We start from the raw sequence: 26,054 nt of genomic DNA on the forward strand, positions 1-26,054 counted from the left end.
ACATCTACAAAACGTCAGTGACCACGACCGATGGATCCTGTAACTAAGGCTCCGATCACATCTAGAAGACGTCACCGACCACGACCGATGGATCCTGTAACTAAGGCTCCGATCACATCTACAAGACGTCACCGACCACGACCGATGGATCCTGTAACTAAGGCTCCGATCTCATCTACAAGACATCACCGACCACGACCGATGGATCCTGTAACTAAGGCTCCGATCACATCTACAAGACATCACCGACCGATGGATCCTGTAACTAAGGCTCCGATCACATCTACAAGACGTCACCTACCACGACCGATGGATCCTGTAATTAAGGCTCCGATCACATCTACAAGACGTCACCGACCACGACCGATGGATCCTGTAACTAAGGCTCCCATCACATCTGCAAGACGTCACCGACCACGACCGATGAATCCTGTAACTAAGGCTCCGATCACATCTACAAGACGACACCGACCACGACCGATGGATCCTGTAACTAAGGCTCCGATCACATCTACAAGACGACACCGACCACGACCGATGGATCCTGTAACTAAGGCTCCGATCACATCTACAAGGTGTCACCGACCACGACCGATGGATCCTGTAACTAAGGCTCCGATCACATCTACAAGACGTCACCGACCGATGGATCCTGTAACTAAGGCTCCGATCACATCTACAAGACGTCACCTACCACGACCGATGGATCCTGTAACTAAGGCTCCGATCATATCTACAAGAAGTAACCGACCACGACCGAAGGATCCTGTAACTAAGGCTCCGATCACATCTACAAGACGTCACCGACCACGACCGATGGATCCTGTAACTAAGGCTCCGATCACATCTACAAGACGTCACCGACCACGACCGATGGATCCTGTAACTAAGGCTCCGATCACGTCTACAAGACGTCACCGACCACGACCGATGGATCCTGTAACTAAGGCTCCGATCACATCTACAAGACGTCACCGACCACGACCGATGGATCCTGTAACTAAGGCTCCGATCACATCTACAAGACATCACCGACCACGACCGATGGATCCTGTAACTAAGGCTCCGATCACATCTACAAGACGTCACCGACCACGACCGAAGGATCCTGTAACTAAGGCTCCGATCACATCTACAAGACGTCACCGACCACGACCGATGGATCCTGTAACTAAGGCTCCGATCATATCTACAAGACGTCACCGACCACGACCGAAGGATCCTGTAACTAAGGCTCCGATCACATCTACAAGACGTCACCGACCACGACCGAAGGATCCTGTAACTAAGGCTCCGATCACATCTACAAGACGTCACCGACCACGACCGATGGATCCTGTAACTAAGGCTCCGATCACATCTATAAGACGTCACCGACCACGACCGATGGATCCTGTAACTAAGGCTCCGATCACATCTACAAGATGTCACCGACCACGACCGATGGATCCTGTAACTAAGGCTCCGATCACATCTACAAGACGTCACCGACCACGACCGATGGATCCTGTAACTAAGGCTCCGATCACATCTATAAGACGTCACCGACCACGACCGATGGATCCTGTAACTAAGGCTCCGATCACATCTACAAGATGTCACCGACCACGACCGATGGATCCTGTAACTAAGGCTCCGATCACATCTACAAGACGTCACCGACCACGACCGATGGATCCTGTAACTAAGGCTCCGATCACATCTACAAGACGTCACCGACCACGACCGATGGATCCTGTAACTGAGGCTCCGATCACATCTACAAGACGTCACCGACCACGACCGATGGATCCTGTAACTAAGGCCCCGATCACATCTACAAGACGTCACCGACCACGACCGATGGATCCTGTAACTAAGGCTCCGATCACATCTATAAGACGTCACCGACCACGACCGATGGATCCTGTAACTAAGGCTCCGATCACATCTACAAGATGTCACCGACCACGACCGATGGATCCTGTAACTAAGGCTCCGATCACATCTACAACACGTCACTGACCACGACCGATGGATCCTGTAACTAAGGCTCCGATCACATCTATAAGACGTCACCGACCACGACCGATGGATCCTGTAACTAAGGCTCCGATCACATCTATAAGACGTCACCGACCACGACCGATGGATCCTGTAACTAAGACTCCCATCACATCTACAAGACGTCACCGACCACGGCCGATGGATCCTGTAACTAAGGCTCTGATCACATCTACAGGATGTCACCGACCACGACCGATGGATCCTGTAACTAAGGCTCCGATCACATCTACAAGACGTCACCGACCACGACCGATGGATCCTGTAACTAAGGCTCCGATCATATCTACAGACGTCAGTGACTGATGGATCCTGTAACTAAGGCTCCGATCACATCTACAGACGTCAGTGACTGATGGATCCTGTAACTAAGGCTCCGATCACATCTACAAGACGTCACCGACCACGACCGATGGATCCTGTAACTAAGGCTCCGATCACATCTACAACACGTCACTGACCACGACCGATGGATCCTGTAACTAAGGCTCCGATCACATCTACAAGACGTCACCGACCACGACCGATGGATCCTGTAACTAAGGCTCCGATCACATCTATAAGACGTCACCGACCACGACCGATGGATCCTGTAACTAAGGCTCCGATCACATCTATAAGACGTCACCGACCACGACCGATGGATCCTGTAACTAAGGCTCCGATCACATCTACAAGACGTCACCGACCACGACCGATGGATCCTGTAACTAAGGCTCCGATCACATCTACAAGACGTCACCGACCACGACCGATGGATCCTGTAACTAAGGCTCCGATCACATCTACAGACGTCAGTGACTGATGGATCCTGTAACTAAGGCTCCGATCACATCTACAGACGTCAGTGACTGATGGATCCTGTAACTAAGGCTCCGATCACATCTACAAGACGTCACCGACCACGACCGATGGATCCTGTAACTAAGGCTCCGATCACATCTACAACACGTCACTGACCACGACCGATGGATCCTGTAACTAAGGCTCCGATCACATCTACAAGACGTCACTGACCACGACCGATGGATCCTGTAACTAAGGCTCCGATCACATCTACAAGACGTCACCGACCACGACCGATGGATCCTGTAACTAAGGCTCCGATCACATCTACAAGACGTCACCGACCACGACCGATGGATCCTGTAACTAAGGCTCCGATCACATCTACAAGACGTCACCGACCACGACCGATGGATCCTGTAACTAAGGCTCCGATCACATCTACAAGATGTCACCGACCACGACCGATGGATCCTGTAACTAAGGCTCCGATCACATCTACAAGACGTCACCGACCACGACCGATGGATCCTGTAACTAAGGCTCCGATCACATCTATAAGACGTCACCGACCACGACCGATGGATCCTGTAACTAAGGCTCCGATCACATCTACAAGATGTCACCGACCACGACCGATGGATCCTGTAACTAAGGCTCCGATCACATCTACAAGACGTCACCGACCACGACCGATGGATCCTGTAACTAAGGCTCCGATCACATCTACAAGACGTCACCGACCACGACCGATGGATCCTGTAACTGAGGCTCCGATCACATCTACAAGACGTCACCGACCACGACCGATGGATCCTGTAACTAAGGCCCCGATCACATCTACAAGACGTCACCGACCACGACCGATGGATCCTGTAACTAAGGCTCCGATCACATCTACAAGACGTCACTGACCACGACCGATGGATCCTGTAACTAAGGCTCCGATCACATCTACAAGATGTCACCGACCACGACCGATGGATCCTGTAACTAAGGCTCCGATCACATCTACAACACGTCACTGACCACGACCGATGGATCCTGTAACTAAGGCTCCGATCACATCTATAAGACGTCACCGACCACGACCGATGGATCCTGTAACTAAGGCTCCCATCACATCTACAAGACGTCACCGACCACGACCGAAGGATCCTGTAACTAAGGCTCCGATCACATCTACAAGACGTCACCGACCACGACCGATGGATCCTGTAACTAAGGCTCCGATCATATCTACAGACATCAGTGACTGATGGATCCTGTAACTAAGGCTCCGATCACATCTACAGACGTCAGTGACTGATGGATCCTGTAACTAAGGCCCCGATCACATCTACAAGACGTCACCGACAACGACCGATGGATCCTGTAACTAAGGCTCCGATCACATCTACAAGACGTCACCGACCACGACCGATGGATCCTGTAACTAAGGCTCCGATCACATCTACAAGACGTCACCGACCACGACCGATGGATCCTGTAACTAAGGCTCCGATCACATCTACAAGACGTCACCGACCACGACCGATGGATCCTGTAACTAAGGCTCCGATCACATCTACAAGACGTCACCGACCACGACCGATGGATCCTGTAACTAAGGCTCCGATCACAACTACAAGACGTCACCGACCACGACCGATGGATCCTGTAACTAAGGCTCCGATCACATCTACAAGACGTCACCGACCACGACCGATGGATCCTGTAACTAAGGCTCCGATCACATCTACAAGATGTCACCGACCACGACCGATGGATCCTGTAACTAAGGCTCCAATCACATCTACAAGACGTCACCGACCACGACCGATGGATCCTGTAACTAAGGCTCCGATCACATCTACAAGACGTCACTGACCACGACCGATGGATCCTGTAACTAAGGCTCCGATCACATCTACAAGACGTCACCGACCACGACCGATGGATCCTGTAACTAAGGCTCCGATCACATCTACAAGACGTCACCGACCACGACCGATGGATCCTGTAACTAAGGCTCCGATCACATCTACAAGACGTCACCGACCACGACCGATGGATCCTGTAACTAAGGCTCCGATCACATCTACAAGATGTCACCGACCACGACCGATGGATCCTGTAACTAAGGCTCCGATCACATCTACAACACGTCACTGACCACGACCGATGGATCCTGTAACTAAGGCTCCGATCACATCTATAAGACGTCACCGACCACGACCGATGGATCCTGTAACTAAGGCTCCCATCACATCTACAAGACGTCACCGACCACGACCGAAGGATCCTGTAACTAAGGCTCCGATCACATCTACAAGACGTCACCGACCACGACCGATGGATCCTGTAACTAAGGCTCCGATCATATCTACAGACATCAGTGACTGATGGATCCTGTAACTAAGGCTCCGATCACATCTACAGACGTCAGTGACTGATGGATCCTGTAACTAAGGCCCCGATCACATCTACAAGACGTCACCGACAACGACCGATGGATCCTGTAACTAAGGCTCCGATCACATCTACAAGACGTCACCGACCACGACCGATGGATCCTGTAACTAAGGCTCCGATCACATCTACAAGACGTCACCGACCACGACCGATGGATCCTGTAACTAAGGCTCCGATCACATCTACAAGACGTCACCGACCACGACCGATGGATCCTGTAACTAAGGCTCCGATCACATCTACAAGACGTCACCGACCACGACCGATGGATCCTGTAACTAAGGCTCCGATCACAACTACAAGACGTCACCGACCACGACCGATGGATCCTGTAACTAAGGCTCCGATCACATCTACAAGACGTCACCGACCACGACCGATGGATCCTGTAACTAAGGCTCCGATCACATCTACAAGATGTCACCGACCACGACCGATGGATCCTGTAACTAAGGCTCCAATCACATCTACAAGACGTCACCGACCACGACCGATGGATCCTGTAACTAAGGCTCCGATCACATCTACAAGACGTCACTGACCACGACCGATGGATCCTGTAACTAAGGCTCCGATCACATCTACAAGACGTCACCGACCACGACCGATGGATCCTGTAACTAAGGCTCCAATCACATCTACAAGACGTCACCGACCACGACCGATGGATCCTGTAACTAAGGCTCCGATCACATCTACAAGACGTCACTGACCACGACCGATGGATCCTGTAACTAAGGCTCCGATCACATCTACAAGATGTCACCGACCACGACCGATGGATCCTGTAACTAAGGCTCCGATCACATCTATAAGACGTCACCGACCACGACCGATGGATCCTGTAACTAAGGCTCCGATCACATCTACAAGACGTCACCGACCACGACCGATGGATCCTGTAACTGAGGCTCCGATCACATCTACAAGACGTCACCGACCATGACCGATGGATCCTGTAACTAAGGCTCCGATCACATCTACCAGACGTCAGTGACCACGACCGATGGATCCTGTAACTAAGGCTCCGATCACATCTACAAGACGTCACCGACCACGACCGATGGATCCTGTAACTAAGGCTCCGATCACATCTACAAGACGTCACCGACCACGACCGATGGATCCTGTAACTAAGGCTCCGATCACATCTACAAGACGTCACCGACCACGACCGATGGATCCTGTAACTAAGGCTCCGATCACAACTACAAGACGTCACCGACCACGACCGATGGATCCTGTAACTAAGGCTCCGATCACATCTACAAGACGTCACCGACCACGACCGATGGATCCTGTAACTAAGGCTCCGATCACATCTACAAGATGTCACCGACCACGACCGATGGATCCTGTAACTAAGGCTCCAATCACATCTACAAGACGTCACCGACCACGACCGATGGATCCTGTAACTAAGGCTCCGATCACATCTACAAGACGTCACTGACCACGACCGATGGATCCTGTAACTAAGGCTCCGATCACATCTACAAGACGTCACCGACCACGACCGATGGATCCTGTAACTAAGGCTCCAATCACATCTACAAGACGTCACCGACCACGACCGATGGATCCTGTAACTAAGGCTCCGATCACATCTACAAGATGTCACCGACCACGACCGATGGATCCTGTAACTAAGGCTCCGATCACATCTACAAGACGTCACTGACCACGACCGATGGATCCTGTAACTAAGGCTCCGATCACATCTACAAGATGTCACCGACCACGACCGATGGATCCTGTAACTAAGGCTCCGATCACATCTATAAGACGTCACCGACCACGACCGATGGATCCTGTAACTAAGGCTCCGATCACATCTACAAGACGTCACCGACCACGACCGATGGATCCTGTAACTGAGGCTCCGATCACATCTACAAGACGTCACCGACCATGACCGATGGATCCTGTAACTAAGGCTCCGATCACATCTACCAGACGTCAGTGACCACGACCGATGGATCCTGTAACTAAGGCTCCGATCACATCTACAAGACGTCACCGACCACGACCGATGGATCCTGTAACTAAGGCTCCGATCACATCTACAAGACGTCACCGACCACGACCGATGGATCCTGTAACTAAGGCTCCGATCACATCTACAAGACATCACCGACCACGACCGATGGATCCTGTAACTAAGGCTCCGATCACATCTACAAGACATCACCGACCACGACCGATGGATCCTGTAACTGAGGCTCCGATCACATCTACAAGACGTCACTAACCACGACCGATGGATCCTGTAACTAAGGCTCCGATCACATCTACAAGACGTCACCGACCACGACCGATGGATCCTGTAACTAAGGCTCCGATCACATCTACAAGACATCACCGACCACGACCGATGGATCCTGTAACTAAGGCTCCAATCACATCTACAGACGTCAGTGACTGATGGATCCTGTACCGGAGTCTCTGTCGCTCCTCGGTGCTGCCGTCACTCAGGTGCTGGTACACGCTCAGTACTGAGCCGCCTCCCGCTCTCTGTACATTCGGCCTCTGCTGGGCGCACTGCTGAGGTTATTGGTTGATATCTGGGAGAGTAATTTTTGCTCTTTTAGGATCAATTTGTTGTGGTGGATGATCTGCAGGACCTTCGGCGACGTCACTGTCATGTGATCAGGGGCGGAGCTCAGTAGAGTACTGTGTGGGGTGAAGGACCTGTGGTGACGTCACTGTCATGTGATCGGGGCGGAGCTCAGTAGAGTACTGTGTGGGGTGAAGGACCTGTGGTGACGTCACTGTCATGTGATCGGGGCGGAGCTCAGTAGAGTACTGTGTGGGGTGAAGGACCTGTGGTGACGTCAGTGTCATGTGATCAGGGGGCGGAGCTCAGTGCTGGCGCAGTTCTCTGTATAGTCCTTGATATGGAGACTAGTATTCTCGGAGTGATACCTTTATTGGCTAACCAGAAAATAATATGTTTGCAGCTTTTGGAGTACAGAGGTTTCTTCTTCAGGCAGGATTACACATAATAAGAAAATGGCACAACGTTAAGGGATAGTACAGTAGGACATTTGTTCATGTTATAGGAGAGGTGAGGCCTATAGATAAGCCAAGGTAATCAGATTAGGCATTCTCTTACAAATGGAGAGGCAGTGGGAATAATGTCCTAAAGGCACCTTCACACGAAGCGACGCTGCAGCGATAGCGACAACGATGCCGATCGCTGCAGCGTCGCTGTTTGGTCGCTGGGGAGCTGTCACACAGACCGCTCTCCAGCGACCAACGATGCCGAGGTCCCCGGGTAACCAGGGTAAACATCGGGTTGCTAAGCGCAGGGCCGCGCTTAGTAACCCGATGTTTACCCTGGTTACCAGCGTAAAAGTAAAAAAAACAAACAGCACATACTTACATTCGCGTCCTCCAGCGTCTGCTTCCTGACACTGACTGAGCTCCGGCCCTAACAGCACAGCGGTGACGTCACCGCTGTGCTTTCACTTTCACTTTAGGGCCGGCGCTCAGTAAGTGTCAGGAAGCAGAGGCTGGGGGACGCGCAGGTGAGCATGTACTGTTTGTTTTTTTTACTTTTACGCTGGTAACCAGGGTAAACATCGGGTTACTAAGCGCGGCCCTGCACTTAGTAACCCGATGTTTACCCTGGTTACCAGTGTAAAACATCGCTGGTATCCTTGCTTTTGCTTTCAAACACAACGATACACGGCGATCGGACGACCAAATAAAGTTCTGGACTTTATTCAGCGACATCACAGCAGGATCCTGATCGCTGCTGTGTGTCAAACTAAACGATATCGCTAGCCAGGACGCTGCAACGTCACGGATCACTAGCGATATCGTTACAAAGTCGTTTCGTGTGAAGGTACCTTTAGTTATCTGGAGTCCGTCTCGTGGAGGTGCGAATTGTGTCCATGTAGTGACTCCTACATCCAGGTGTTACACTGAGTCCTAGTTTTAATGAGTTGATTATCAGTTTGAATTCCCATATTTTCTTTCCCTGTCATCCTTAAAATGACCTTTTAGTATTAAGACTTTTAAGTCTGTCATACTGTGTCCAGGTCCAGAGAAATGTTTTCCCACCGGTGCGTCCATTACATTCCTGATTGTGTGTCTGGGTAGGTTCACCCTAGATTGTAGTTTTTCATGGTTTCCCCCATATAGAGACCTCCAGGGCACCTCGTACATTGTATCATGTCACCACGTTGGAGGATGTACGAGAAAAGGAACCCATGACCTTTGTGGAGAAACGGGGTCAGTGGCTGCTCTTGTCCGCTGGCCCGGCTACCTTTAGCAAGACTGCATGGACCAGGGCTGATACCACTGAACGCCCGCTCTATCTCCCCGTGGGCAATACACTACACAGACAACACAGGGTTAAGGTAAAACAGTGTGGCAATACTTTATTGAACCAGAACACACCATAGCAAACAGAACAATCTCAGCAATTACCTCAAGATGGTGCACATGACAGGGTCTTACTCTTCCGTTGTCTCATTAGAATAATGGTAGATGTTATATCAGAGCTCCCAGCTACTCCACCTGTGATATACACACAGAGAAGAGATATCGACAAGCGTAGGAAGATGACCAAGAACTGTCCATAGAGTCCACACAAGGACTGACACGAGAGTCACCACCTGGCTTATCTGACCATCTCCATGGAACAAGGCGACCAGCGGGTCCCAACCCCGGCTTTCTCCAAACATAGATCTGATCCAGTGACCATCTCTGAACCATGGATGTGTCCTTCCAACCGGAGCCGAAAACCCCTGGGTTGTTTCCTATAGAATCATAGATCAGTGTCCCTCGTGATGGTGCCATGATGAATTGGCTGCAGTCCTTTCTCTTGTCTGTTGGGTGGTTTGCAGAATGTCTGGCTGGTCGCTCTGTGTTACTTCAGTCTCCCAGGATGTGATCTCTGAGTCTTTTTATACCCAAGGCATGTAAGCTATTTTTAGAATTACCCAGGGTCCTTCAGTCCAACATCAAGATAAGGTAAACAATGGTGATGGGATTAAGTAGCACTATTAGCATATAAGCACACATCAATAAACAAAGCTTCACACACTCAATATACAGTCACTATTACAGACTTAAGGCCCCGTCTCACATAGCGATTTACCAACCATCACGACCAGCGATACGACCTGGCCGTGATCGTTGGTAAGTCGTTGTGTGGTCGCTGGGGAGCTGTCACACAGACAGCTCTCTCCAGCGACCAACGATCAGGGGAACGACTTCGGCATCGTTGAAACTGTCTTCAACGATGCCGAAGTCCCCCTGCAGCACCCGGGTAACTAGGGTAAACATCAGGTTACTAAGTGCAGGGCCGCGCTTAGTAACCCGATGTTTACCCTGGTTACCAAAAAAAACAAACAGTACATACTCGCCTTCTGATGTCCGACAGGTCTCTTGCCGTCTGCTTCCTGCTCTGACTGAGTGCCGCCGTACAGTGAGAGCAGAGCGCAGCGGTGACGTCACTGCTGTGCTGTGCTCTCACTGTACGGCCGGATCTCAGCCAGAGCAGGAAGCAGACGGCAAGGGACCTGACGGACATCACATGGTGAGTATGTAGTGTTTGGTTTTTTTTACATTTACGCTGGTAACCAGGGTAAACATCGGGTTACTAAGCGCGGCCCTGCGCTTAGTAACCCGATGTTTACCCTGGTTACCAGTGAAGACATCGCTGGATCGGTGTCACACACACCGATTCAGCGATGTCAGCGGGACCTCAACGACCAAAAAAAGGTCCAGGCCATTCTGACACGACCAGCGATCTCACAGCAGAGGCCTGATCACTGATACGTGTCACACATAGCGAGATCGCTATGGAGGTCGCTGTTGCGTCACAAAACTTGTGACTCAGCAGCGATCTCGCTAGCGATCTCGCTATGTGAGACGGGGCCTTTACACAGTATGTTAGATAGTATATCAGTTGGCAAGTCTGTCTTCTTGACCCACCAGACATAACCACTTAAATTCACAAGCCAATATACAGATAAAAAGCCAGTTCTTTTGGTTTGCAAAAACATGATTGGGAAATTAAGACACAATCTGAAACTATGGAATAACACTGGCGCTCACCCTAAAGAACAATCCACCTCAGCTGCTGGAATCAAACAGGGTAGTGCTCACCCATATACATGAAACTAATAAAACCAGGAAGAAACCGCGCTTGAGGAAAGAAAGAAAAAGGGACAAATAGAATGACCCCAAGGATAAATGTCAAAAAGAGCAACGATATTACTCCAACTGGTGGAGCAGTGATATGAAATAGTGAAACTAAAATACTTCAACAGACTGGCCACACAGTAAGTTTGTAATGCTAACACCCAAGAGAAACCGATGGCCGTCGGCTTACCTATATATGTTGGGAGCTGCGGTGTGCGGTGCGCTGCTGGGGAGTTGCTTGTCGACTGTAGGCTGCAGATGACCAGGGGTGCGGCACTGATAGTGCCGGGTGGTGGAGCGCAGTGTGGGACCAGGGGCGCTCCGGCCGGTAGCGCTTCCTGGAAACCACGAGGAGTGAGAGAAAAAAATGGCCAATAGGCTCCTCCTGCTTGTGACGTCACTCTCATTATGGAGCGCTGAGGCGCTCAAAAAAGGGGGGAAAGAGAAGGAGATTAACCAACGCGTTTCAAAGAGGCTGCACTTTTCTTCATCAGGGTTACCGCTGTCCAGACTCCCCTGCCCTATATACACTCCAGCTGTGATTGCGCACCTCCCACCCTATTAACCCCGGACTCTCCAACAAGTGCCCAAATCTCCGTGTAATCCTATAATGTGCAAAAATAAAAAGTGGGAAACTTCACTGATCAAGCAAGAGACGTGTCGTATTATATTCAGTTACTTCACACGTGCTTTTGCTGAAAATAGGTGCACATATGTATTGATTAAAAACAAAAACAAATATACTTTATTTATTTATTTATTACTTCACACGTTAAAAAAGTAAAAAATGTAAAAAATGTAATAAACAATGGAATATACACTCGCAATAAGAATCCTATCTAAAATCAGCTGCCTTTATGGCCAAAAAAAGGGGGATAGTTTTAGTTCTTACCCAAGAACGATCCCAGGAACATGGGAAATATATATAATGCATTAGGTTAAAAAAGGGGGGGGGGGGGAGGGGGCTCCCATATTTACAGTGTCACCGCTAGGATGCATTTTTGGTGGAACAAACCTGGTTTACTGATTAAAAGAGTCAAATGGGACTTGTAATAAGAGACTTAAACAAAAGGACTTTTCAAAATATAAAAATATTGTCACGAATCCTGTCACGGGGACACAAGGAGGGCGAGAGCTAATAACCCAGGCCAATTTCCCTCAGACTAGGGAAACTCTAGCACTCACACTCAACAGGCGCTGTTTCACTCTCCTCCAGACTGATGAAAATTGTGTTCCTAACTGGTCCTCCTCTGGAACACCGGAAGAACCTCTCTGACTCAACGTACAAAACTGAGGATGTAGCCCGTAAACACAAAAAAACGGAGACTCCCCAGACGACTCCTGGTGGTGATTATTGATGGCAAACTCAGCCAAAGGAAGAAAGGTAGACCACTCCTCCTGGTTATCAGAGACAAAGCAGTGCAAGTACTGCTCCAAATTTTGGTTCATACACTCAGTCTGACCATTTGACTGGGGATGAAACGCAGACGAATGAGACAACTTGATCCCCAGCCGTGAGCAAAATGATTTCCAAAATTTTGCTACAAACTGAGTACCCCTATCTGACACGATGTCAGACGGAACCCCATGAAGCCTGACCACCTCCTGCACAAACACCTGAGCAAGAGTCTTAGCGTTAGGTAAAGAAGGCAAAGACACAAAGTGCGACATTTTTGAAAACCGATCCATAATCACCAAAATGACCGTGTTCCCAGCTGAGGAAGGCAAATCAGTGATGAAATCCATGGAGATTTCCGTCCATGGCTTACTAGGTACCTCAAGAGGAAGTAGTGTGCCAACAGGACAGGAGCGGGGCGTCTTCGCCCTAGCGCACGTGGTGCAAGCTGACACATTTGAGACCACGTCCTGTCGGATTTTGGGCCACCAAAACCGACGTGACACCAACTCCAAAGTACCTCTAACCCCTGGGTGGCCAGCCAGGAAAGTATCATGATGCTCCGCCAACACCTTTAGGCGGAGATGAAGCGGTACAAAAGATTTGTTGATGGGAAGCTCAGATGGTACCTCCTCCTGAGCCTCGGCAATCTCAGCCTCAACCTCGGTAGTGAGAGCCGAAACCACAACACCCTTTTGGAGGATGGGTACTGGATCCTCCCGAGGTTCTCCCCCCGGAAAACACCTGGACAGAGCATCCGCCTTAGTGTTTTTAGACCCTGATCTGTAAGTGACAACAAAGTTGAACCGCGTGAAAAACAATGCCCAGCGAGCCTGCCTGGGAGACAGACTCTTGGCAGACTCCAAATACAGTAGATTCTTATGGTCAGTAATAACAGTGACCTGATGTACCGACCCCTCCAAGAAGTGTCGCCATTCCTCAAAGGCCAACTTAATAGCCAACAACTCCCTGTTGCCTATATCGTAGTTACGTTCAGCGGACGACAGTTTTTTTGAGAAATAGGCGCACGGACGCAAACCACTCAAGGATGAGCCTTGAGATAGTACCGCCCCCACACCAACCTCAGACGCATCGACTTCCACGACAAAGGGTTTAGATACGTCTGGCTGCACAAGAATGGGGGCTGAAACAAAACTGTTCTTGAGAAATTCAAATGCGCAAACAGCAGCCTCAGGCCAAACGGAGAAATTGGTACCCTTTTTAGTCATGTCAGTTAGCGGTTTAGCAATGATAGAAAAATTCTTGATAAATTTCCTATAGTAGTTAGAAAACCCAAGGAACCGTTGAAATGCCTTTAGGTTATCAGGACGTTCCCAATGCAGCACCGCTTGCACCTTAGCGGCGTCCATTTTAAAACCAGAAGCAGACACAATATAACCCAAGAACGGCAACTCTTGAGCAAAAAATACACATTTCTCAAGTTTAGCATACAGCTTATTCTCTCTGAGAAGCTGTAACACCTGCCTGACATGATCTAAATGAGCATCACGGTCGCAAGAATATATGAGGATGTCATCTAGGTACACGATAACGAATTTCCCAAAAACATGCGAGAACACATCATTGATGAAATGTTGGAACACTGCAGGTGCGTTAGTCAACCCAAAAGGCATCACCAAATTTTCAAAATGACCCTCAGGGATATTAAAAGCCGTCTTCCACTCATCACCTTGACGGACTCTTATGAGGTTGTACGCCCCCCTGAGGTCAAGCTTGGTAAACCACTTAGCACCTGCCACCTGGTTGAACAAATCTGGTATCAGTGGCATAGGTTATGGATCACGAACCGTAATCTGGTTCAACTCCCGAAATCCAAACACGGGTGTAATCCGCCATCTTTCTTCTTCACGAAGAAGAACCCTGCTGCCACCGGCGAGGATGACGGCCTGATGTGCCCTTTGCTCAAACTTTCAGCAATGTAATCCTTGAGCGCTTGTCTCTATGGACCGGAGATGTTGAACATCCTTGCTTTAGGCAACTTGGCCCCTGGTTTAAACCTGATAGAACAGTCATAGGAGCGGTGTGGCGGCAACTCTGAACAACCCTTCTCAGAGAACACATCCACAAAATCCTGAAGTGACTCAGGAACGCTTGAAGTCACAGCAGACACACATGTGGCCAGGCAATTCTCCTGACAGAAATCACTCCACTGGATTATGTCCTGAGTTTTCCAGTCAATCACCGGATTGTGTGTAGACAACCATGGAAAACCCAGAACCAATTGTGCCGGAAGACTCTTGAGCACCATACATGTGACCTGCTCGAAATGAAGAACCCCAATGTGGAGTTTAACCTCAGCCACGAACTCAGTAATCTCCCCCTGTGGAAGAGGAGCAGAATTGATGGTGACCACGCGGATAGGATGAGGCAGTTTTTCAATCTTAAAACCAGCAGTGCGCGCAAACTCCTCATCAATGAGATTTGTGGCGGAACCACTATCCACAAAAATAGTGATTGGTATCTCTCTGCCAGCGACAACAACTTTGGCAGGGAGCATGCACTGAGAAACCGCCATGGAGGATATACATAAGCTCAGATTGGACTCCTCCACACCCTCTGAGCTCAGAAGTTTTCCGCCGTTGCGTTTTTCTTTAACAGCAGAGGACAGATATTAATAAAATGACCAGTTTTACCGCAGAAAAAAACAGGCTCCCTGCTTCCTGAGTACAGGGGTACGATTCTTAACATGTGACACCCCTGCGATTTGCATAGATTCCGTGGGCTCACCTGCAGCAACCTCACGTGAACCTAAAACCTTCACCCACAGGCGGCGTCTCATGATTCCCCTGACGCAAACGGCGATCAATGCGGACAACAAGACTCATAGCGGAATCTAGTGAAGCAGGAGTCTCGTACATCAGGAGGGCTTTTTTAACCCTATTAGAAACTCCATGAATAAAGTGACTCCACAATGCTGGCTCATTCCACTGAGTGTCAACCGCCCAGCGGCGAAATTCAGAACAGTAATCCTCTGCAACACGCTCCCCCTGGCAAATAGTGCGTAACTTAAATTCTGCTAGAGCCATTCTGTCTGGATCGTCGTAAATGTGTCCTAGAGCAGAAAAGCAACTCTCCACTGAGTTAAATGCAGCGGAATCAGACGGCAATGAAAATGCCCATGCTTGGAGATCCCCGCTTAATAATGACAACACCAGGCCCACACGTTGAGCCTCATTACCAGAGGAGATCGGGCGCATACGGAAATACAGTTTGCAAGCTTCACGAAAAGAAACAAATTTACTGCGTTCCCCAGCAAATTTTTCAGGCAAAGGAAACTTGGGCTCATTAACTCCTCCTGTCGCTCCAGCTTGTATATTAGATACTGCTAGTCCCTGTTGCTGCACTGCTCCCCTCAACTCAGTGACCTGTAGGGACAGCGCCTCCAACTGGCGGGTTATGGAAGTCATGGGATCCATGACAAAACACAGAGAAGAAAAAAAAAAAAGGAACCCCTTTTTCTTTTTTTTTTCTTTTTTTGTTGTTAGGCCGATTATAAAGTCACGGGGAAACAAGGAGGGCGAGAGCTAATAACCCGGTCCCCTGCAATTTCCCTCAGACTAGGGAAACTCTGTCTGACCCTCTACTTGAAGTTTACACTGAAGGTGTGCATGTCCAGGCCTCCACCCTCACCCTGACTCCTGATTCAGCCCTAGACTGAGCACCACCGCCCACCACCCAGTGAATGCAATAGACCAATACCCACAGTAATAACAAACAAGGAGAAAGGAAAATATACACCACGCCGCAATCAATCTGGAATACACTATAAATGTGCAGGGCAAAATAAATACAAATATAGGAAGGAGTAATTACGACAAAGGAAAATACACCACCAGCAACGATTCTCCAACAACCAGCTCTCCACCCTGGACTGAGATAACTACGGATAAGACAGAAGCTATAATCGGCGACGCCCAAAGATCAGGAGAACCATTTAAAGGAAATGGGCATGGCCCAGCTTCCAATCCGAGGATCAGATAAATTAACCCCGGAGCAGCCAGACGAACTAGCCGACGCCAATGAGCAAACAGTGGTCAAACGCGGAATTACCGCTGTCTGTCAGACGACCTGGTCTGAACAGTGTCCGACATGACAAATCCACACCTCTGCCACCAATTTGTCCCGATTCACACCGTGACCGTCACCCCTACGTCACGGATCGGGGTGACTTTAGGCCAATAGACGGCTATCACATGTGCAGGGGGCTTATCCTAGTTATCCCTCCACTGCTACAATGTGATGAAAAAAACACACACAAGGCTATTGACCTCTCAGTTTACAGCAGGGGCTTATTTTAGTTATCCCACTGCTCTTCAATATACCACGAACTGCAGGGATTTATGTATATTCCACTTACAGTTCCACTTGAAACTTGCAGCTCTCTGGCGCCCCCCTTACTCTCAGGTCAGATTAGGTACTGCACCTAGGGTAATTAGTCGCCAGAAAGGCTGCCTACTATGTACTGGCTATTGGGCACGCTACAGTGAGGGTGATATAACTACCCCCACTCAGGCAGGAACAATAATTATCAACGCCGCAGTCGCTACAACGACACCCAAAGGCCCTCACATGGGATGCTGCCACCAGCTTCGATTAAACGGGTCCTAAGCTAACCCCAAACTAGCGTAATTCCCTTCAGAAGGCTTAAGGTACGTTTTAGAACAGGAGAACGGAAACTAGTAATTTATATATTTTACTCCGAAAAAGGCAGTGTTTACATAAAAATATTACAAGGATGTTACAAAAGAGACAATTGAAAATGTACAAGGTAATTATAAAATAAAGGGTTTAAATGAGAAAAGGTAACACTCACATGCAAAAGAAAAAAAAGTTGTCAGCACTTACCAAACCCGATGCTGTAAAATGTCTTTATTTGGACATGGACATGGACAGGGAGAACAAGGTGTCTAAGGATGACAGCTGTTTCGTGCTACATGCGCTTCCACAGATCCCGATCCCGATTCCTTTTTCCTTTTTGGACTGTAACACTCACATGTTCTCAGGACATTGCAGGCAACCAGGCTAGTGGGTGGAGTTCCCATATGTCCCAATGCATCAGGACTGGCAGTCAGGCTTCTCAGGTCAAAACTCACTCCTGGAAATCTGGCAGAAACTTATAACCCGCAGCCCGTGACATCACCAACAGGGCTGAGTTAAGATCGCCCTCCTCTTTCCTCAGCTGTACAGTTTCTCCAACCATTCTTATGATTGTCATATCTTCGCTGGAGAATCTGGCAGAGTCATAACACACCCCTCATTCAACTTGTATTAAGATTTGCTCTCTATAGATACTAAATCCGGGCTAGTAGGACACACAGTTCCAGATAAATCTGTACTTTTTTACCTGTTGGAATTAGAGGTTGCTCCTTACAGGGGTTGATAGAGCCGCCGATGGACTATAACAATATGTATTTATTATTTTCTTAGCCTAAACCGTTGGCCCAGTATCTTACAATATTACGACAAAGAGCCTCATGTTTTACAAGCGAGATCAGACCAGTTTCTGCTAGCACAAATTTCCACTGCAGCTATGTCGGTCGTAAATTCCTTTGCTCCCAGAGCTAGAGGCAAGAAAATCTCCCCCACACACATTGAAAAGGAAAGCTAAACCCTGAAGTAAAGGGAAGGGGAGTCAGCACGCACACTATAGGTGCTGGCAATGAGAGACTAACACATATTATATTTCATACAATATCTTGACAAATATATATCTATAGAAATCCCCAAATCCTATAAGAAACCATTTTAACACTGTTTTCTCCCACTGAGACCCGCCCTGTGGTGTATTCATAAAAAATTATTGAAATGCGAATAGTTCCAATTCTTGATTCAGGCCCCTTGGTGCCAGGCTGTGCAATGTAAAAATCCACTGCATTTCCGCCCTGGACATATTCCTGATAAAGTTCCCCCCTCTCGGGTTTTGATGGACCCTTTGAATGCCAGTAAAGGATACCCCTTTAGTTGATTTGTTATGCCTCTCTACAAAATGTCGTGATAGAGGGTGTCCTGTGTGGCCTTTTTGGATATTCTTCAGGTGTTCCTTGATCCGTGTCATAAGGCAACGTTTAGTTCGTCCTACATATAGTTTATTACAGGGACATTGGATCAGATAAATAACACCTGTTGAAAAGCAGGTGATGTTTTCCTTAATAGTGAATTCCTTGTTTCCACTTGCATCCTTAAATGTGAGCTGCCGTGTTTTTTTAAAACTAGTATTTATACAACAAAAACAGCTTCCACATGGTACAAAACCTCCATTAGATAGGGTGGATGTCCCCGGCCCCCTTGATCGATTACCCATGGTCAGTTTGGTGGTGGGGCAATCATATGGCCTAAGGATTGGGCTTTCCTGTAAATAAACCTTGGGCGAATAGGTAAATAGTCCCCCACCAATTTGTCGCCTCGAAGGACTGCCCAGTGTTTCTCGATAATTTTTTTAAAATGCTTGTGTCCTGCGTGAAAAGATATAAATGGTAATTGGCCTATTTATATTGGCCACATTATAGGATTACACGGAGATTTGGGCACTTGTTGGAGAGTCCGGGGTTAATGGGGTGGGAGGTGCGCAATCACAGCTGGGGTGTATATAGGGCAGGGGAGTCTGGACAGCGGTAACCCTGATGAAGAAAAGCGCAGCCTCTTTGAAACGCGTTGGTTAATCTCCTTCTCTTTCCCTTTTTTGAGCGCCTCAGCGCTCCATACTGAGAGTGACGTCACAAGCAGGAGGAGCCTATCGGCCATTCTTTTCTCTCACTCCTCGTGGTTTCCAGGAAGCGCTACCGGCCGGAGCGCCCCTGGTCCGCACTGCGCTCCACCACCCAGCACTAACAGTGCCGCACCCCTGGTCATCTGCAGCCTACAGTCGACAAGCAACTCCCCAGCAGCGCACCGCACGCCGCAGCTCCCAACATATATAGGTAAGCCGACGGCCATCGGTTTCTCTTGGGTGTTAGCATTACAAACTTACTGTGCGGGCAGTCTGTTGAAGTCTTTTAGTTTCACTATTTCATATCACTGTTCCACCAGTTGGAGTAGTATCGTTGCTCTTTTTGACATTTATCCATGGGGTCATTCTATTTGTCCCTTTTTCCTTCTTTCCTCAAGCGCGGTTTCTACATTGTTTTATAAGATACAATCTGGTTTCTTCACAGCCTTATAGTCCTGATTTGTGTTTGGTACACGGACTATATTTGTTGGTAAAATGTGGGTACAAGTTTTGCATTTCTTACTGTTACATGTGAATGTGCCGGTCACTGATGGTGATGAGGACACTTCTGAGAAAGAGATTCCTTAAGTTAGGGGGCTGTTTGTAGGAGAGAAGTGGTAGTTCGGGGAATTTGTCTTTCAATTTGTGGTCTCTGTGGAATATGGGTTGGAGATCAGCACCAATTTTCTTTAGGATGCTCATGTGGGGGTCGTTATCCCCTCTCTCGGTCTGTAATCCAGGAGGCCGTTTCTTGGGATCCTTGTAGCCCTGTGGATCTGCTCATCTATTACCAGTGGATGGATCCTTGTGGTAGGAATGTATTCCTCAGTGATCGCAGCTGTAGTTCCCGGTCTTTACAGTCTGAACAGATCCGAATACACCTGAGCTTGACTGTAAATGATGGATTTTTTTTTTCGTCTTGGATGAAAGCTGTTCCATCTAAGATATGCCGGACGTCTTGTGGACTTTACTGTGGGCACACACTTATACACTCACATGTACACGGCACACACTTATACACACACATGTACACAACACACACTTATACACATACAAATGTACACAGCACACACACGTACACAACACACTGTAGTGAAATATGTATAGGTTTGAATCTGTGACTAGCAGTAAGTTAACATCTGTCCTGAGGCTGCAGGTCTCACAGGGGTCACAGCATACTGTTATCCTGAGAAGGCAGTCTCCTGTCTCTAATCTCCCAGGGGGTCTGGCTAAAAACCCGGAAGAAGGGGAAACATTTCACACCTTCTGGCTCTTTTGAAGAGAGATGTCAATTACAGACTGACACTATCTATCTATGAGTTACACAAAGAATTTCAGAGAAAATAATATATTCATTGGTGGAGTGGCCATGGTCCAGCCAAAAACAAGCAATTGTAATATTAAAATGAGAGGCTGGTCTAGAAATTTGACCTCCAGGGTGACTCTGTAATTGAGGCCTACACACAAAGAAAGTTGTTCACAGACTGAGGGACAGCCAAGCTGATGTGTTCCATTCCATATTCGTCCTCCCCTCAGGGAGCAGAAAGCAGACTACAAAGTTAGATATTTCTGTAAGTTTTCTCCCGTTTATTTTTATAACTGTTTTGCATATTTGTATGTCACTTTTTATTTCCATATTTTTATACCCTTTTTATTGTAAGCACTGTACCTTTCCTATTAAAGCTTAAACTTTAATAATTCTGAACCTTGCATGTTCTAAAGAATCCTTATGATTGGCAGACAGTAGTAGTAATATTTCTGGGACTCATTGCCCATGTGTTTGGTGAGTGGTGGCAGCGTGTATGAGCGGGGTGTGTGGCCTGTGTCGGAGTGATTTATGCTCCCATTTCAGCATAGGACATAGGTTGAATGCTGGACTGAGTGAAAGGAGATAGATTAAGGCCATGTTCACACATTGCAGATTTCCCTGCGGATTTTTCTGCACTAAAAACCGCAGCTCTTGGCAGAAAACACAGGTGCGTTTTTGGTGCGGTTTTTGATGCGGTTTTTAGTGCGTTTTTTTATGCAGTTTTCTCTGCAGATTGTCTGTGTGTTTGACATAAATAAAGCTTTAACTGCAGTGGGGAAAAAAGAAAAAAGAAATTATGTCATTTCCTTGTCCAACCCTTTTCTTCTTCCATCCTCCATTTTGGGACTAACACACCAAAATGAGTGGACGTGTTTTGAATGACAGCGCTCCGCAGAGTGCTGAGCATAGGCCAGATCACAGCCCGCGGATCCAGCTCCGCACGCCACACCGGATTGCGATCCTGGGGTTGCTGCTTCTAATCTTGAATCGTCATACACGTCAGGTAAGCAGATGTCTGTTTTTTTAATTTTGTTTTATATATTGGGTTATGGGTACATGTCCACGTTCTGGGGCCGCAGCGTCAAACATGCAGCGTCCAGATGTAACAGCATAGTGAAAGAGATTTAATGAAATCACGTGTCCACTGTGTGTCATCCGTTGGCCCTGCGACTCCGGACATGCTGCGCGTCTTTTAAGATCACAGCATGTCCGTGTTCCTTGCAGAGACGCTGCGGCTCCGCAAGGAATAAAACAGGGCCCTATGCGTTGGGTGCGATGATGCCGGATTTGTACAATGAACACATCCGGCATCATTGCGTCCCAGAAGGGGGTGGGGCTTTGCACAGAGCGGCTTTGGCGCTCTGACGATAACGACGGCCATCCTGAACGTGGACACGTACCCTTACATATTCCGCATTGCTTTCCAGGCATGTTTGATATATTTTTCTCATCGTTGTGTTTTAAAATATATATATATATATTTTTATTTTAGGCTAGGTTCACATTGCGTTAATGTGTGAACGCTAACGGACAGCGTTGCACGGCGAAAATGTCGCAATTAACGCCGTGCAACGGGTCCGTTAGCGCACCCATTGACAGCAATGTAAATTTCGCCTGTAGCGCATCTCTAGCGCGTGCCTTTTTCGGCTCGTGCTAGCGAGGTGCCGTTCTTTTGTGACGCGCCGCGGACGCTGCTTGCAGCATCCGCGGCGCGCCCGAGGTCCGTTCCCCGCTCTCGCAGATCGGGGATCTGCGAGAGCGGGGACGTTAACGCGACCCCTAAACGCGGCCCCGAAAAAAACATTGCGTTAGCGCAATCCGCTAGCGCTAGAGCTAAACGGATTGCCCTAACGCAATGTGAACCTAGCCTTAGAGGCAGCGGCGGCAGAGAAGGCGTGCACAGAAAAGAATGTGGGTGCACCCTCTTGTAGCAGAGCGCACACAGAAGGGGCACTTTTATGTCCTTTACAATGATTTGAGGAGGTAAGTTGAAATATATTGAACGACAAATTTAACTTTTTTTGCTAACAATGTAACTTGTGAACTAACCCTTTTTTTTGTGTGTGTGTCTTTTACAATTTTCAGATATCCGGACAAATTTCTATCTTTTTGTCGGCTATCAATTCTGGCATTCGACAGACTGCTCACCATCCTGGCACCCCATTTGACACTGCATGACACTTTTATGAGGAAGGCCATCTCTGCAGAGGAAAGGCTGCTCATCACCTTGCGGTAAGTAACAATTTGTTTTGTTGGAATGTCGTCAGGTCTCTATTTCACACGTCTCTGTGTCCAGTATGTGTGATGACATTTTTCATATCTCCTGGAGACACTGACCCACTCATCTATGCACATGTCAGCTTGTTTTGGGCAGCCGTGTGTCCGTTGGCAAAACACGCTGACATGCCAAATTGATAACATTTGCACGTGCCACATAGTGTCCCACGCACATTGATGTCCTCTGCATGACAAGCGTTACAGGAATCGATGCTCTCTGGCGGACGGTGTTGAAGATGCTGTCATCATTCTCCCCTACTGTGCATGATTTCAGCACCATCAGGGAAGAATGGGATTTGTCTGCATCACATGCCACCGTGTAACTGCGCCTACTGTAGTGCTTTTATCCCTGCAAGCCATCCGTGTTGTTATAATTCAGCCCACGGTTGCGTTACATGTCTCTCTCTTGCTCGCTCGCACACAAACACACACATGGAGCGCCCCCACAGCCAGGGCCACAGCGTACTCCGTACCGGGTCTCTCTCTATTGGCTCTGTCGATGTCACGGTGGCTAGACCCCGGCCCGTGACCCTGCTAAGGGGCATCCAATAAAGAAATAACAGTTCGGTGTGTGGTGCAAGGCGCAATCAATAACGAGGACACCAGGTTGCAGTCTCTTTACCTTTTTACTGAAGGTTTGGAGGTACCCAATCCAGAGCACTGTTAACAGGGCTGGCTGAGACCGGCCGGTCCAACGGCACATCAGGAGTTCCCTTCGCAGGTGGGAATCAGTGTCTACCTTCTAGCGCTGGATGTTGTAGTTCTTCCCTGCTGAGCTCCCGGAATAGTCCTCACAACTGTTTCTGTCTGTCTCTGATGTTCGTTCTCTCCGTCCCCCAGATGATATGGTAGGACGCACCCGTATGACGGGGTAGGCCTGGAGTTCTTCCGGGACTCTAGAGTTGCCCCTCTCCCACAGCTGCCTCCGTTGTCTGCTTAGGTGTTTAAGTGAGACAGCCAACCTATAATTGGCTGTCCTGCCGTGGTTTGAAGTAATGCTTAAAGTCTCTTACTTTCTCGGCGTTCCGGCCACCGACTGTTTGCGCCTCAGAAGGATGTTGCCTCGATCTTACAGCACAACTGCTTCTGGTCCTATAGCCTCTTTGCTGTATTCCCGTTTTCTCACTTTTTGTCCTTTCTTAGGACACTGTCAGGATCCCATCCCTGACAGGTCCTCTCACTAGCTCTTCCCAGTTGCTTCTTCCTGTCCAACCCCCAGTTTTACCAGAGTGTGAGGAGTGGCCTACTAGATAGAACCACCCCCCCTGGTGGCCGGAGTGTGAAGTGTAGTGTGAGTGTTACCTGGTTAGGTGAACTCCTTTAGTGCAATCAGACGTAACATCACTCCCCTTAGTGGCAGAGCGACATTACTGCAACGACCAGGACTCTGGGGCGCTGCACTCCCCCCCGGTTAAATCCAGTACTCCCGGACTGGGAAAACAAGAACAACAATACATGTTAACAGAAAACACACCAAATTTTTAAATATCATAAACAATTAAACATAACAGTGCTTCCCTTTATGGGAGGTGAGGACTCTTGGACGTTGTGAAAGTTAGGTCATGCACAGTTTATGACTCCCAGTCTAGTGGTTGGATAGCGGGGACCCCGGGTAAACAAAGGGGTCCCCTTTTGAAAGTTTTTGAGCAATTCACCGTCTATTACTCCATTGTCCATTTTTAAACCTGTAACAAAAGATATGTACACAAACATTTTCAACCAAATAACAGCCCTCATTAATATCTCCAAGTTTTGTAGCGCAGCGGAGTCTGATTTTTGGTGCTGCGTGTTGACCTCCGCAATGCAGGGGTTATTATTGGTCTAACAGGGCCCGCTATGCTTGCTACCGCTGGTGTAGTGCACTGTTTTCTAGCTATGCTTCTAGTGAGTCTGGGTAGCACTGGCATGCTGGGGCTCTCAGAGCTGCTGCCACCAACAGTGGGTACGGCAGATTCACCGATAGCAGAGAGAGGACTTGCCGGTTCAACGGTTGGCATGGCATCTTCAGGTGGGATCGGCTGAGATTGCAGGCCTGGATGATCTGGCTCCACAGTTAGTTCTGGCAGGTTCGGTTGACGGAACGTTAGGACAGGCACCACGATTGCCTGATTGATCTGAGTCCAAGACTGGGGAAAATCGCCAAGAACAGTGTGTATCACCTTCTCCTCTTCTACAGGTAGGGAGGTCCCCGGAACCGTTTCCCTCTCTCTCAACTTGTCAGGGCATACTTTAAGGTGGTCTCTTGATATTGCCGTCGAGGTTTCCCCCCCATCCTTGCTGATGAGGCAGATCTTCGTGTTGTCGAAATCGGATGGCATGATGGTATACGGGTCCGCTTCCCACTGGTCATCAAGCTTGTGTAGTCTCCTCTTCCGTTTGAGTACTTGCTCCCCAGGTGACAAGGGAGTTGCAGGAGCATGATGGTTGTAATCTCTCTCCTGTTTTTGTCTGGCTTGAGCGAGACTCCTTTCCACGCATTCCTGCACTTGGCGGTACCTTTGCTGCCTCTCTGTATCCCAATCCGCATCTGGCGAGATATCTTCAGGGGTCAGGACCCCCATGTCCAGGTCTACAGGTAACTTGCTAGACCTCCCCCGCATCAGGTACGCTTGAGTGCAGTTGGTGGAATTCACTGGGATGTGATTATACATATCCACCAGGTCCGGCAACTTCGAGGGCCACAAGTTTCGTTCCTCTACAGGCAAGGTCTTCAGTAAGTCGATCACCACCTGGTTCATCTTCTCACACATCCCGTTGGTTTGTGGATGGTAGGGCGTGGTTCTGATCTTCTTACACCCGTACAGGTTGCAAAATTCCTGAAACACTTCTGCTTCAAATGCTGGCCCCTGGTCAGTCAGTACCTTCTCCGGGTACCCATGGGGTCTACAGAAGTACTGTTGGAA

At 48.6% G+C, this 26,054-nt stretch overlaps 2 protein-coding genes across 1 annotated transcript in view; both read right to left on the reverse strand.

Moving 5' to 3' along the window:
* The window catches only part of LOC143793528 (uncharacterized), a 50,302-nt gene extending 42,353 nt beyond the window's left edge, over positions 1-7,949 (reverse strand). The window contains exon 1 of the mRNA XM_077280578.1: positions 7,721-7,949. The gene's annotated coding sequence lies outside the window, so the exon portion shown is untranslated. The remainder of the gene's footprint in view (positions 1-7,720) is intronic.
* Positions 1-26,054, reverse strand: part of LOC143793520 (uncharacterized) — a 349,323-nt gene that overhangs the window by 170,634 nt on the left and 152,635 nt on the right.

Source organism: Ranitomeya variabilis, chromosome 1 (genome assembly GCF_051348905.1).
Source record: "Ranitomeya variabilis isolate aRanVar5 chromosome 1, aRanVar5.hap1, whole genome shotgun sequence".
In the NCBI taxonomy this organism is placed as follows: domain Eukaryota; kingdom Metazoa; phylum Chordata; class Amphibia; order Anura; family Dendrobatidae; genus Ranitomeya; species Ranitomeya variabilis.